The sequence below is a fragment of the Haemaphysalis longicornis genome, unplaced genomic scaffold (assembly GCF_048455015.1).
Source record: "Haemaphysalis longicornis isolate Haplotype H1 unplaced genomic scaffold, Haemaphysalis longicornis Haplotype H1 scaffold_6, whole genome shotgun sequence".
Lineage (NCBI taxonomy): Eukaryota > Metazoa > Arthropoda > Arachnida > Ixodida > Ixodidae > Haemaphysalis > Haemaphysalis longicornis.
In genome coordinates, this window is record NW_027526407.1 from 16,681,252 (window position 1) to 16,695,549 (window position 14,298).

The following is a 14,298-nucleotide window of genomic DNA, read 5'->3' on the forward strand; positions in this document are numbered from 1 at the left end:
TTGGATTTATTGGCAGATGAGCGCCTATTATGTTATACATTGTTTTGTCTTGAAGATCAGATAGAACCTAACACTCTCAATTAACAATTCACACAGACGGTAATGGAGTCCACACTGGCCGTGGGAGAAAAACAGCCCGCATTCGAATCCGTTATTACAGAAAAGTCAGCATCTTATTGATTAGCGCTGCAAAATGTCAGTCCGCACTCCGCGAGACAAAATAGATGTAGCAAACCTCTGCAGATCGATCAATCAAAGTGAGACTGCTGGAATCCGTGCTTTCAAGGATGGAAACATTGAAGCAATAATGAAAAACGGAGGCAGTTTGAAGGCGACTCGACGGAAGCTGACTATTGGCAAAAAAAACAAGGTACGCACTCCGTTACGCCAGTGACCACATAACACACAAAATTGATGACCTACTAAAATTAGCCAAGACCGAAACCTGTTCGTTTCTACCACTGCCTCAAACACACGTTTCTCTGTAAATGGCAAGGATCAGGTTCCTCCGATAACAACACATGAGGTAGCTGTGGCACTCCAAACAACGAATAAAGGCAAGGCTGCGGGAGATGATGAAAATAAATGTGATATATTGTACCTCGGAGGTCATGTTGTGCTAACAAAGCTCTGATTCCTAATCTCGCAGTGCTTGAGACCCTTAAGAGCTCCAAAGGACTGGAAAATTGCGAATTTAGTTCTCCTACATCAAAAACTGATGCCAAAGAGCTGAAAATTTACAGGCCCATCAGCCTCCTCTCCGTAACCTACAAATTAGTAACCAAGATAATTCTTGACGCATTAGTGCCACTTTGCACAGTCAACCACTATGAGAGCATGCGGTTTCAGGAAGGGCTTCTCAAATTTAGATTATATTCTGGCTATCAACAAGGTAATTGAAAAGCACGCAGGGTATCTAGCTCCGCTCTATATTGCACTAATAGATCACCAAAATGCATTTGACTCCTTGCCCACTTCAGCCTTAATAAACGCGTTACGTGATCGCGGCGTCCAAGCAGCATACATTGCGTATTCAAAAGTATATATAGGGCTGGTGTACGGGGACTATGCGGCTCCATCAACAAATTTGTATATATCCTGAAAAAAGGACATTTCCTATTTTGTTTTACATTTTCTCTAAATAATTGTGGAGATATTGTGTCCGGTAAGAGGAGGAACAGGCCAAAATTATATACAGACTGTCTGGAGGGTGTGTTCAGAAAGCTTAGGTGAAGGAAAGCAGAGCGCGAATCAATTGGAAATTTCTCAGCCATCAAAGCTTTGCAGACGATATTGTTTTGTTCAGTCAGAGCAGGCAGGATTTGCAGCGCTTGTGTTACCAATAGTGCTCGGCAATTATGATTCCAGGCTTTAAAATAAACTCGAAAATATCCAAGATAATGTCGAATAAGCATGTCACGGTAGATCATTTCCATGTAGGCAATGAAGTCTTGGAAACAGTTACCGGGTACTTATATCTTGTGCAAGTCATAGCTGCTGATCCCAACCATAAACGGGAAATTACCGGTAGAGTAAGCATAGGGTGCGCTACGTTTCGTAAGAAAGCCGACAACCTGACTGGTAAGCTTCGTCTGTCACTCAAAAAGCTTGTATTTAATCAATACGTTCTTCCAATAATGACTTACGGGGCAGAAACTTGGCGTCTCACCAAACGACCCAAAACAAACCATGGACCGTCACAACGGACCATTGAACACCGCATGCTAGGAGGCACGTTGAGGGACAGAAAAATAGCCACGTGGATTAGAGAACAAACCAAGTTGGCGGGCATTTTTGTTCCATTAAGCGAAGGAACTGGGCATGGGCTGCTCACAGGATGCGTATGAGAGGCAAAAGTTGTACCGTTCGTTTTACATAGTTGCTGCCAATAGACCGCAAATGCAATATGGGTCGGCCGAGAACACGTTGGAAAGGTGAACTACGAAAAATCTAGAGCAAAAACATGGACTCAGCTAGCACTTCATCAGCGTGGCTGGAAATCTTTGGGAGAGGCTTTCGTTCTGCAGCGCACAAAAACAGGCCTATAATATACATACATACACACACACACACACACACACACACACACACACATATATATATATATACAGTAGAATCTCGATAAACGGAAATCGCCTAAACGGAATTGCCGCTTAAACGAAACAGTTGCCTGGCATTTGGTTGGTTTTGTCTTCAGATAACGTTAAAAAACTCTCGGTAATCGGAACTAAAATTTCCGCATCACCGTTTAAACGGAACCAGAAATGGCACTTCTTGTGAAATCCACTGGTGAAGAATCAGCTTTTTACGGTTCCGGCTTTTTCGTTCTTATTTTTTTCTTCCTCTATGCTTTTTTAGCCTTGTTGACCTTGTAAGCCTCGTCTCGAAAGTGGTTAGCCGTGTTAGCGCAACGAATGCGACATCGCAGTTCTTGTTTCAGTCGTTTGGTCTCGATTCTAGACGCCGAGGATACAGGGCTCACCTCCCGTCGCCTCGTTCCTGCCATCATTGTGATATTCGTCCTTCATTACCACGTTGCCGTCTTCTAAATTCGGTGGCTCGTAAGCACTCGCGAAGTTGAGGCCTCTAGCTTCCGTGAAGATGCAGTTGCCAGGACTCAAACAAAAATAATTGACGCATTTTGTAGTGCACAGCGACTCATTGTTGCCAAATCAACTTTGTGAATGCTGTGCCTACGCATCTTGTGGTTTTCTTGCTTTCTGAACACTATCAGCTACAGTCACTTTCTAGTAGTTAGAGTTCCATGAAATGCCCTTAGAAGTGTACGCACATAAATTTGCACTTTAGAACATCTCCCTCAGTAATCCGAACTTCTGGTAAAGGGAACTAATTTTTCCGGTCCCTTGAAGATTCGTTTATCGAGAGTCTAGTATATATATATATATATATATATATATATATATATATATATATATATATATATATATATATATAAATATATATATATATATTTGTATATATATATATATATATAGTACACGTATATACATAATAAGGGTTGGCAGTCAAGAAAACCTGGGACAGTAAAGGAAGGATGTGTTAGGTCGTAGAAAGATATTCGGGGAATTTTTGGAGAGAAAGGATGAGAGGGTGTTTGTTGACCCGCCGCGGGGCATACGGAAAGGGTCTCAGAACCGCCGGAAGCTGACCGGGCGGTGAAAGTGGGGCCTTTATCAGAAACTATCTGCAAGCCTCAGGTCAAAAGAAAGGATAGAGAAGAGGGGAAATAACTAGGGCAATGAAAAAAGAAAAAAGAGAAAAAAACATGCAGGAAAACCACACAAACTCACACAAAAAAGAAAAAGCAATGACCCGGCAACTGAAATGGCACGTGTCACCCACGGTGACATTCCTGAAACAGGCCTGTCTGAAACTAAAAAACGAAAAGATAAAGTTAAAGTGACGTACGGGGCACAAGACCACGCGGAGTAAAAAAAAGAGAGAAAAAATAAATAAAATAGAATTCCAAAAGCAGAGGTTGGAGGGATGCCGGCGAGTATTAAGCTAGACGCTAAGGAAAGAAAAAAAAGAAATTAGGTGACCAGGTAAGCACCAGAAGAAGCGGTAATAGTCTTTAGATAAGGTATATGCAAGACATTGTCTATTTCTGTATTCCCGGTGAATATCGCAAGGATTCCAAGTTGCCCCTAGACGCATAATTCCAGTATGTTCCATGGAATTGAATTTATGAATTAAAAAGGATTCTCAGTATTTCCTGTCCCTAGGAGACCTGAAGTATGACTGAAGTATATAGAACTCAAGGTCATCAAAATTGTGGCCTGGTTAGTTGAAATGCTGCGCTACAGCTATGGAGGATTTGATAAGAGTATCTTCCCGGTGACCATTAAGACGTAGGCTCATAGCTTGACTCGTTTCGCCTATATACTGTTTGTGGCACATTGAGCATTCCAACATATACACAATGTTGGATGAAGTGCACGTAAAACTTGAAATAATCTTGTGGACATAATTACTGCCTGTGCTTTTTACAATGGAGTCGGTCTGCAGGTGCCTGCAAGTCTTACATCTTGGGCGGAAGCACCTGGCTATGACTGGTTGCTTTGAAGGCCCTGTTTTAGCATGCACTAAAATATCTTTTATGTTCACAAGAATTATGTCCACAAGACTAATTCAAGTTTTGCGTGGACTTCATCCAACATTGTGCATGTGTTGGAATGCTCAATGTGCCACAAACAGTATATAGGCGAAACCAGTCAACCTATGAGCCTACGTCTTAAGGTCACCGGGCAGATACACTTAGCAAATCCTCCATAGCTGTAGCGCAGCATTTCAACCAACCAGGCCACAATTTTGATGAGCTTAAGTTGTATATACTTCAGTCAAACTTCAGGTCTCCTAGGGATAGGAAATACCGAGAATCCTATTTAATTCACAACTTCAACTCCATGGAACCTACTGGAATTAATGCGTCTAGGGGCAATTTGGAATCCTTGCGCTATTCACCGGGAATACAGAAATAGGCGATGTCTTGCATATACCTTATCCAAAGACTATTACCGCTTCTTCTGGTGCTTAGCAGGTCACCTAATTTCTTTTTTTTCATTCCTTAGCGTCTAGCTTAATACTCGCCCGCATTCCTCCAACCTTTGCTTTTGGAATTCTAATTTATTTATTTTTTTCTCTCTTTTTTTTACTCCGCGTGGTTTTGTGCCCCGTACGTCACTCTAGCTTTATCTTTTCATTTTTGAGTTTCATGACAGGCCCGTTCCAGGAATGTTACCGTGGGTGACACGTGCCATTTCAGTTGCCGGGTCATTGCTTTTTCTTTTGAGTGTGGGTTTGTGTGGTTTCCTTCCCTGTTTTTTTTTCTTTTTTTCTTTTTTCCTTGACCTAGTTATTTCCCCACTTCTCTATCCTTTCTTTTGACGCGAGGCTTGCAGATAGTATCTGATAAGGACCCCACTCTCACCGCCTGGTCAGCTTCCGGCGGTTCTGAGAACCTTTCCCTATGCCCCGAGGCGGGTCAACAAACACCCTCTCTTCCTTTCTCTTCAAAAATTCCCCCAATATCAACCACCGGCTGACTTGCCTGTGACCTACTTCGCAGCTTAAACTATACAACCTTCTTTGCCCCTAATATCTCCCCCGACATACTCCCAAACCAATCCGCTTTCTCCATTTCACTTCCTTCTTTCTTTCTCCCCTCTCACCTGGGGACCTACGCCTATATAAAGCGTGCCATCCAGGCGAGAGATTGCCCTGACGAAAGCAAGTCTCTTTACTGAAACGGTGGCAACAAACGTGCTTTTACCTTGTTCAAAGTCATCTTTTCTTGTATATATATTTATATATATATTAAACTAAATAAGCGACACAGAGAGAGATGCAGAGAGAGCGAGAAGGATTTAAAAATTTAAACGCCTATACTACGTGCCTGCGGACAATGTCGTGTCAGTACAAAGACATTTTAACTAAATCTAGCTTAGTGTTTACAGTTTACATCAAACATAACATGTCAGACTTGGTGCACATAGACAGTTCTGTAAAACGTTTCTTCGGAATGTCCAGGCAGCGGTTTGATCGGATGATTTTGCTACTTTTGCAACACCTTGAAAAAGTGTTTCTGGTCAAGTGCCCAAGCTGGAGACTGAACCTCGGCTACTATTCATTATCAAGCACTCAATGAGTGTGAAATTTGCCAAGTTAGAGTTTAATCAATTCTGCTGTAATTTTGCCAAGCAATTCAAAGAGTTTGTTCAAATTTGCAACTATTTTTATTTTCAACAGAAATGCCCATTCCTTGTATGAAACAGAACAAACATAAAATTGTCAGAAATTAGAATAAATTTGAGCGTACAAAAAATATCTTAGGTACTCACTTCAAAAATGAGTGATTCAGCTGACGCAGAAATCACTGGACAGAAGAAAATGGTTATGCAAATTCCTAAAACTGTTACCCTTGTGGACTGCATTTTAATAAAGGTGTCTTGAGCCCACTGGAAGAAATATGTCAGCCGTACAGAAAACGCCACTATCCTTATATATTTTTCCAGAAAATTTGGTTACGTTCACAATGCAGCCACGTGACATGCGCATGTCATGTACACGCACATTTGCTAAAGTAGCCGGCGCCCAAATGGCGTCACACACTTGGCTGTGAAAACAAAAACCAGATTTGCTATCATGTTTTACATAATTTCATGTAGAGCGGAGCTCAGCATTGAATACTGAAGATTGATGACATTTTATAACATATTTGAGCTACGTTGAAAAAACTATAAAACAATATCGTTCGGCTGTATGCTCCCATATTATTTTATGACGGAGATCCCGCTGTAAGAGTTGAAAAAAGTATTGTATATTTAGGAATTTCTATGAGCACATTGCATTCTATACTTCTAAATCTCTTTCAACACGTCTCACACCCCGAAGGAGGAGTCACGACTTCTCTCTTCTGTCATCTCCACAGCCACTCCATAAAACAGCTTATACATTTCTTCAAAAACAAAATCAACACCTTGGTTGAGCTTTCGCGAGCGCGTTCTCCGCGAGACATTAGCTTCTTTTTTTTCGTGCACCCTGAGTAATTGTTTCTGGTTACACCAATTCCAACCATTCGACACATTACAGCTGCATCTTTTAAAAAAACGACAAACCGTACCATATCATCATCCCACCTGTGTAAAATGCAATTGGACCTCGGTTTTACCAAAAAATCTTTAGTGCCTTCAACCAGGGAATATCTCCACGCTTTTATCTCTACAGCACATAGGTATAATGTTGCTCTAAGATGGACATCTTTTACCATACGTGAATCAAAAATGCTAAAAGAATATGAACTCTGTAATATTAATTTCATTAACATCTACAGTTTCGGTTCAAATTTCCGGACCCAACTTCCAAATGTAAGTATAAACTACTAACGCAGAGAATGTCCCTAAAACACCTGCACGACAGAAACTGCAATAGGTAAAACAACTGCACCGTCCTCAGTTTATGCAAGTACTGTAACTCTGCCCCAATAGACAGTGGAACGGGCGAAGTGGTGCCTGCTGCACCTTGCTAGAAGATAGCGTGGGCCTCAAAAATTTCCCGCCTCGGCCGTCTCTTGTATCCTGTTGTTACGGTGCCTAGCAGATCGGGGAGCTGCACTCGCCAGTCGGAGATGGTAAGGCTAAGTTGCTGCTCTTCGAATAATGCAGGTAGCTTTAATGCTTCTTTAAACTCTACTTTGGATAACCGCTCTTATGCGCGAGACAGAAAGTTGTTTAACAATTTATATGATGTTACTCTGGGAGCAGGAAAAGTAATCGCGTCCTAAACATGACCACGTAATTTTATATCTGCGTTGTGGATTATATGGTTGGTATTTACTTTCGGTAGGACTCCTGGTTGTATTTACTAATGCGTGCTTTTGATTGGATGTACGACTAATGGCACGTGGACAGTTCTATTACGACGACTAGAAAACGGGGCTGGCATCCACGATGCTGACTGTCAACAACAAATATTATTCAATGGCTTTAACTAAAATATGCGCATGCAAAAAGGAATATTTGTGCAAAATTAGTCTGTAGTGGTTACATAGTTTATGACCGATTCGTGTGGAAATGTCCCCTATATAGGCACCTACCACAGTTTGTTGAAGTCACTGCACAGGGCACCTTGAGTAATCTTAGTGACGGTATTGGCGACACCGCAGACCCCGAGTCCCCAAACCTAAGCTGTAGTCAACTGTGGCGATGTATTTTTAGGTAGAGGGTGAGAAACCAGAAATGGCAGCCGTCAGATTCATGGTCAAGCTCCGGCGGATGGCCTCGCGGTCTGTTTTCCAGGCAGAGAGCTCCGGGACCTCTAATCTAATCCGGTACCTCTTAGCCTGCTGTATTGGCGAGACCGGTCTTGAAGGGCGCGTTCAATTGCAGTGGCTTTCTTAATTAACGCCTGTACCATCTGTGGAAAGTCCCGCACCAGTACGGCGAAAAGTTGCATTTTCACCCCATGCTTCAAGTAGCGCAACATTTTACCTTCGGCGATCGCAGGATCAGCCCGCTTGAACAGACGTGCCATGTCTTCGGCGAGCATTGCAACACTTTCGTTTGTTTCTTAGATGCGAGAATCGAGCAAACGCATTGCATGGTCACGCCGGTCTGTACGCGAACACTTCTCGAGAAGCTCCAAACAAAATTCTTCCCACGTCAGCATACTTGCCTCGTTATTTAGAAACCAGGTCTCTGCGCCGTCTTTAGGAGAGAAGTAGACGTTATGCAGTTTGTGGTTGTTGTCCAGCTGATTGAATCTGGCGACACGGTCGAATTGGTCCAACCAGTCTCCTATATCCTCGAAGGCCTCCCCGTGAAAGCAGTTGGGTTCACGAGGCTGCTGGAACGTCACCTGCGCTGCATTCGCTGACGCCATCGATTGGGGTCCACGAGCAGAGCGCTTAGCTCGGACGCTGGGCCTAACAGGCCCCGGCTCGACGGCGAAATGGTGTCCACGAATGTAGGCCTCTCGGGGCTAGACAGACGAGAGGCAGGAGGGGTCTTGGACATTAGGGGCTTACCCAGCACCTTCACCAGTGCCACGTAACAAGAATAAGGACGAAATAGTCTGGGTGAATGAAGGTAATTTATTAACGCAAACTTGTGCCTCCTAGATACCCAGTGAAGCATTCCCTTCCTCCAGCACACCACGTGCCAGACTGGCGTTTTAGCTCGCCCAGCTCGCTCCACGTGCTCTTGCGCACAACTGCCCCAGACACTCTGCTCCTCCCCGTCGTCGTCGACAGTTCGTTGGCACGCGCTGAAGAGAGGTGGCTGGAGCCGTTCGCTTCGTCATCGTCCTCTTTAAACATCTTGTACACGTGAGAATATTCTTTGATATACACTGTTCTGGAATAAATCAGCGTGTCGAGAAACACTCGCGCCCAAAGATGAATTCCCCCCGAAAAGACGCCGCGTGTATTGTTTGAGTTATAACGGGAGCAAAAGTTCGTTCCACTAAACGCGGTTTCCTCCGAGACAACTGCGTCTTCTTTGGCTTCGTGACAATATGCTCTTAAAATTTCATCAGCGGCTCACCATCCTAACGATACATCCACATCTCAACATTTTTAAAAAATGGTCCATCTATTTCAGCACTTTTCTCAATCAGGGTCGAGGCAGGAGGCTTTCAAACTTCCTGTATCACTTTTAGACACCTTCAAAATATCTGCCATTGATCCTCTAGCCCCATGAAATCTTGGCCCTGTATTATGCGATTTGTCTTTTAAGCAGGTTAAGTATAACACGGTGCCCACAAATGCCATTTTCAAGCATGTCGCGCATCTGCAGGCGAATTGTGGGGCGGGAGAATTTTTAAGTGATATTTCGGAAGCGTCTATTGCTGTGTCGTGCTGCACACAGACTGAACTTTAGTGCTTCTGCAGCCATAAATGCACGATCCAGCATTTTTATGGCGGACGCATACGGTATGTGTTGTTTTGTATCACAGTATAGAACCGGATATCGCTAAGTCCACAATTTTCAGGTTCACTAAGTGTCGTGCGTACATTATCATCCCAAAGGTCTTTCAAAAATTACGTCGGAAATCTCGTTTTTAAATATTTGATGTCAGCTAATGCCTCAAATCTAAATGCGACCGACGGCTGGTTTTCAGGCCACGCTGGCATCGCTGGCAACGAGTTGGCTGATAAAAGGGCCACTGCTCCTGCCCTCAGAAGCACTATAGACATAACAAAAGTGCCCTACACTGACATCAAGCCACTTATCACACAACACATGCGTACAACATGGCACACACACTAGAGGGAACAGACAAAAACAAATTACATGCAATAAAGCAACAATTGGGATGATACGCAACTGACTCACACAACAGACACACCGAAGTAAAGTTGCAAGGTTACAGATAGGCCACCCACATGTAACATACGCCACTCTGCTCACGGGATCACCACGACCCGTGAGTGGCAGGTGTATCGAGGGTCTATTTGATGTCCACATCCTAATCTCATGCAAGGCACTCGACACAAGACACAGGCACTTCAGCGAACTATACCGACAACACATTCCGCTACACCTATCGTTGTTTTTGGGTGACAGCTCTATTGTTGCTGTGAAACGCGTTTTTAAATATTTCTCTGATGTTAGCTTTTTTAAACATCATTTACTGACATGCATAATCAAAACTGGCCATATATACCAGCTTTCCCAATTGCCTTTATTTGTCTTTACTTGTATTTCGGCTTACACGTTTTAGTGCCAACTTTTTTCTGTTATCTATTGTTTGGTACTCTTTCGCACAGCTGGCCTTGCGCCAAAAAACATCCAAGCATCATCATCATCATCAGTTTGTTCAAGTACTCTACTGCGCCCCCTTAAGCACAGGAAAGGCCGAACTGGTGCTTGCTACGCCTTGCTACAAGATGGCAAGGACTTTGAAGATCTCATGAGTCGGCCGTATTTTGTACCCTTTCAGGGGGGTGTGCTGGTGGATCGTGGAGATGCTCTCGCTACGACAGGAGATGCAAGGCTAAGTGTCTTCCATTCGAATAATTCACGTAGCTTCCATGCTTCCTTAGACTAATTTTAACAACGGCTCGTTTGGGCGATGTACGATATCCTCGTAAATAAGGTCGTAAAGAGAAGATCGTGAACTGCTGTTTAAAATAAGCCTTGACATTTGTGTCACGTGTTCCCTCCAAGGTGGTCTTCCTTTGTCCGTCTAGTTTAATTTTCCAAATGTACTCAACCTGTTAAGACCACAGAAACAAACGAAAACTAACTGTAGCAGGGGCTAGCCACTATGTGAATGTACGACATGACAGTCCACTTTGTCTCTCTCCCGTAGTCTCGGCAGCCGCCCAGTGCAGGACTCTGCAGCAGCTTCAAGCACCGAGCAAAGATCTTGGCACTTGAAAGTAGAAGCTTAGCATAAATTTGAAGAACAGGGTTACTCCAGCGTGTGATGAGGGAGGCAGTGGTGATGGCCTGTTTGACCACCCTCAAGTGGGTACTGAGTGAAGGGAGAAGATCTTTCTACGACAGCGAGCGTAGCACCAGTAAAAATGTTTTCTTTGCTGACCAAGCTGCTGTCTAAAATCAAACAATTCTAATAGAGCGGCGTACAAAACACAACCACGCATAGTGTGTTTCTGGATATGCGGAGTGCTTCTTCGCCTTCATGTGCGTAGTCAAGGCTCGACCAAAACCAGAAATTAATTGACGTAAAGAAATTGTTACTACGTCAGCATTCAATTCCGAAACAGCTTTCTAGCATCTTCAACCTACGCTTGTGACAGGTTTCCTCAGTACCGGGCGTATGCAGCAGTCTACACATATTGTATCCTTCTGCAGGTGCATGTGATCCTTGACCATGATGGCTGTGCAGCACAGACAGACTTCCCGTTCTCTGAAGAAAGTTGCAAGAATTTCTACTGTTTTTAGGGCAGAAAAAACCCAATAGCTTTCTGAACTTTTTCGCACGTTCAATTCCGCGGGATGAGCAATACAGGCTTTGAATACTCATGTCAAAAAAGCTCACGTAACTTCGGCATTAAGAGATAAGTACTCCGTTAGGATAGTGGGTTGTCTACCTGTTTCGTTGTCTTAGTTTTTTATTGTCTTTTACGGACTGAAGGCTCAAATTAACACCGCTAAATTACCGGTACTGTGCTTTGTGCGGGGAGAACATATCTTTGAAGAATCGTTAATGCAGTAAAGAAAACAGGCTAGTTGATACAGCAAATAAAAATGGCAGCATCTCCACTGCGTGGATGATGGCAAGAGTGCGGAGTACGCGGACTAGAAATGACATCAAAGTTGCGCACCGAGTGACATCCGATTCGCGCCCCGACCGTCATTTGATTTCAGCCATGAGAGTTGAATTCTTAGATTGCGGGATGGTTCATTTTCGAGAAAGCTTGTCGTCTTCGTAGACTTTGAGCACTAGCATGACTCTGCTTACGTTTGTTTTCGTCCATGGCGGGAAAAGGGTGTGATTTCCGGAACCTCGGTGCACAGCGGTGGACCGCGGCGCGGTTTCGTGTTTACACGTAGCGCCATAGTGCGTAGTTCGATGCTGTCACTGTGTATTACAACTTGATCACAACCTGACTACACCTGTGTTTTTTCGCGTTTTCTTGTTGGTAGGGTATGTTTGGGCATGTTTTCAAGTGTGTTGGAGTGTTCGTGTGCGCTTTTAGGTAGTTTTCAGCCAAAATGTTTGCTTGATGATGGTGTGCGCAAGGATGGGCGCGGATGGACATAGGGAGGTCGTAATGAACTCCGCACAGTTACAGGCGAGGGAGTAAGCCGTTTGACTGCCGGGTACTAACTCATGGTTGTACTGCAGTGGGTAAGACGACTGCCACTAACTCTGTCTGGTGTATCAGACACTGGCTGGAATCCTGACGGTGCCAGTGTAATTTTTTGCATTTGTAAATGCTATGCGTACGGACGCGGACGGACGTTCTGAGATCCTAAGGAGCTCTGTACCTAATACAGGCCTTGTACATATTGAAGTGGAGTTATACCCGCGTGCGAAATGAGACCAGTGCTTTTTCAAAAAACTTTTCCGTCTACAAGCAACAGAATATCGTAACTACAGTAATGCTTGCTGTAAATGGAAGAACTAAATATGTTTAAAATATAAATTGGCGAGCTCTAATAAATTAGTGTGGCAGTAATTAAACGCAAATTCTTTTTTTCACAAAGTACGCACACGTGCGCAATGTGGTCGTGCACGTGCCATTTGAATGTAAAATAAACATTTTGTGACAAAACGCAGTGCGGAGGGGTTTTTCATTGCTCCCTTTGTGACATTCTGTAATAAACTCAACTTGTTTTTTCGTCATTTTACTACTTGCCAAGATGCGTTCCTATCTGTATAAAAATTATTTACGGGGTATTGCGATTTGTGACATGTCTGAGCACTCTCTTTGATTCTATATAGGTAGGTTGTTATTTTTCTACAGTTGGCAAGGCACTCCTAATGCCAACACTGCCTAGAATAAAATAGAGACATCTCCACTGTAGCCGGATTGTTTGGCGCCTACCTTTCTTGAAGACGTTCTGGCTTTTTAGCTCGCTGACCAATGCGCAGCTCCTATATAAACCAAATATTCCTTCCCTGCAAAACCATAACCATGTAATGATAGGCGAGAATATATTGTCCTGAGCGTGTTTACAATTTATACATTATTGTTCTCTTGGTTTTAAATTTGTTACAAGAAAATTCTGTAACGTTGTTATTATCTACATAAGCTGTCCTGAATGGCAGACATCTATATACTACGTAATTAGGCATCTATATTCTGTTTAGGTCGGCAGGTCAACAAAGCCGTCCCTACGGCGCGAAGCGCGTACGTTTTGTTAACCCAACAGCAGGGACTCACATGGTCGTTCTTTGCTTTGTCTTTTCAGAATAAATTCACGGTGCTTTTTTACAACTATATTCAAGCTGTGTAAGCACTTGATGAATTGTTCGCTATCACCTGATAGAGTTTTAGAGTTGAAAAAAATAATGTGCAACTTTTATTGACTGCAGTCTATGTCGGTACCACGTTACCAGCTTTAAATGCTCTTCTCGCTGTGCACAATGTAGTGCTGATTGCAACTTATCATTAGACAAATGCGCTGTGCATCAGGAAATCGTGTTCGTCATGTTACCGTATATAACTTGTCCAATCTAACTTTTTTATTGCCTTTACAGGATTCTAGCCTAAATTTTTTCAGCCTACAATGTTATCAAATGACCAAGCCTATTGTTACTCTTAGATTTGTTTTTTAAATGCTCGTCATTTTTATGGTGGGACTACATGCCTGTACCTACATCATCATCATTATCATCATGATACTCAAGTCCGATGAAGGGCAAAGTCCTCGCCTATCGACCTCCAACTTTTCCTCTCCTGCGCTCCTCGAGTCCACAATTTATTCCTGATTTTCTGCATTTCATCCCTCTTTCGAAATTATGCTATTTCCCTTCTTCTTGACCCATTTGGTACCCACGCTCTTAACCTAGTTGTCCACGGCTTGCCGTTTTGTCTCACTACATAGTCACCCCAAGTTTCCTGACGATGTAGCGAACGCTACACTACGCTACATCGGGCAGTATTTGAGGGGTGACTAGTTTTGACCTTAAAAGCTAGAGGTCAAATCACACAGTCTTTTACAAGCGTGCGCATGCAGCAACCGCTATATTTTGGGGAGAGATAAGAGGAGGGGAGAGAAAGGCGAGGAGAAAAGAGACACGCACGCGGGACCCGTGTCGCCACCTGGCGGAGAGCGCGGCGCGTGGCAGCGGCCCAATGGC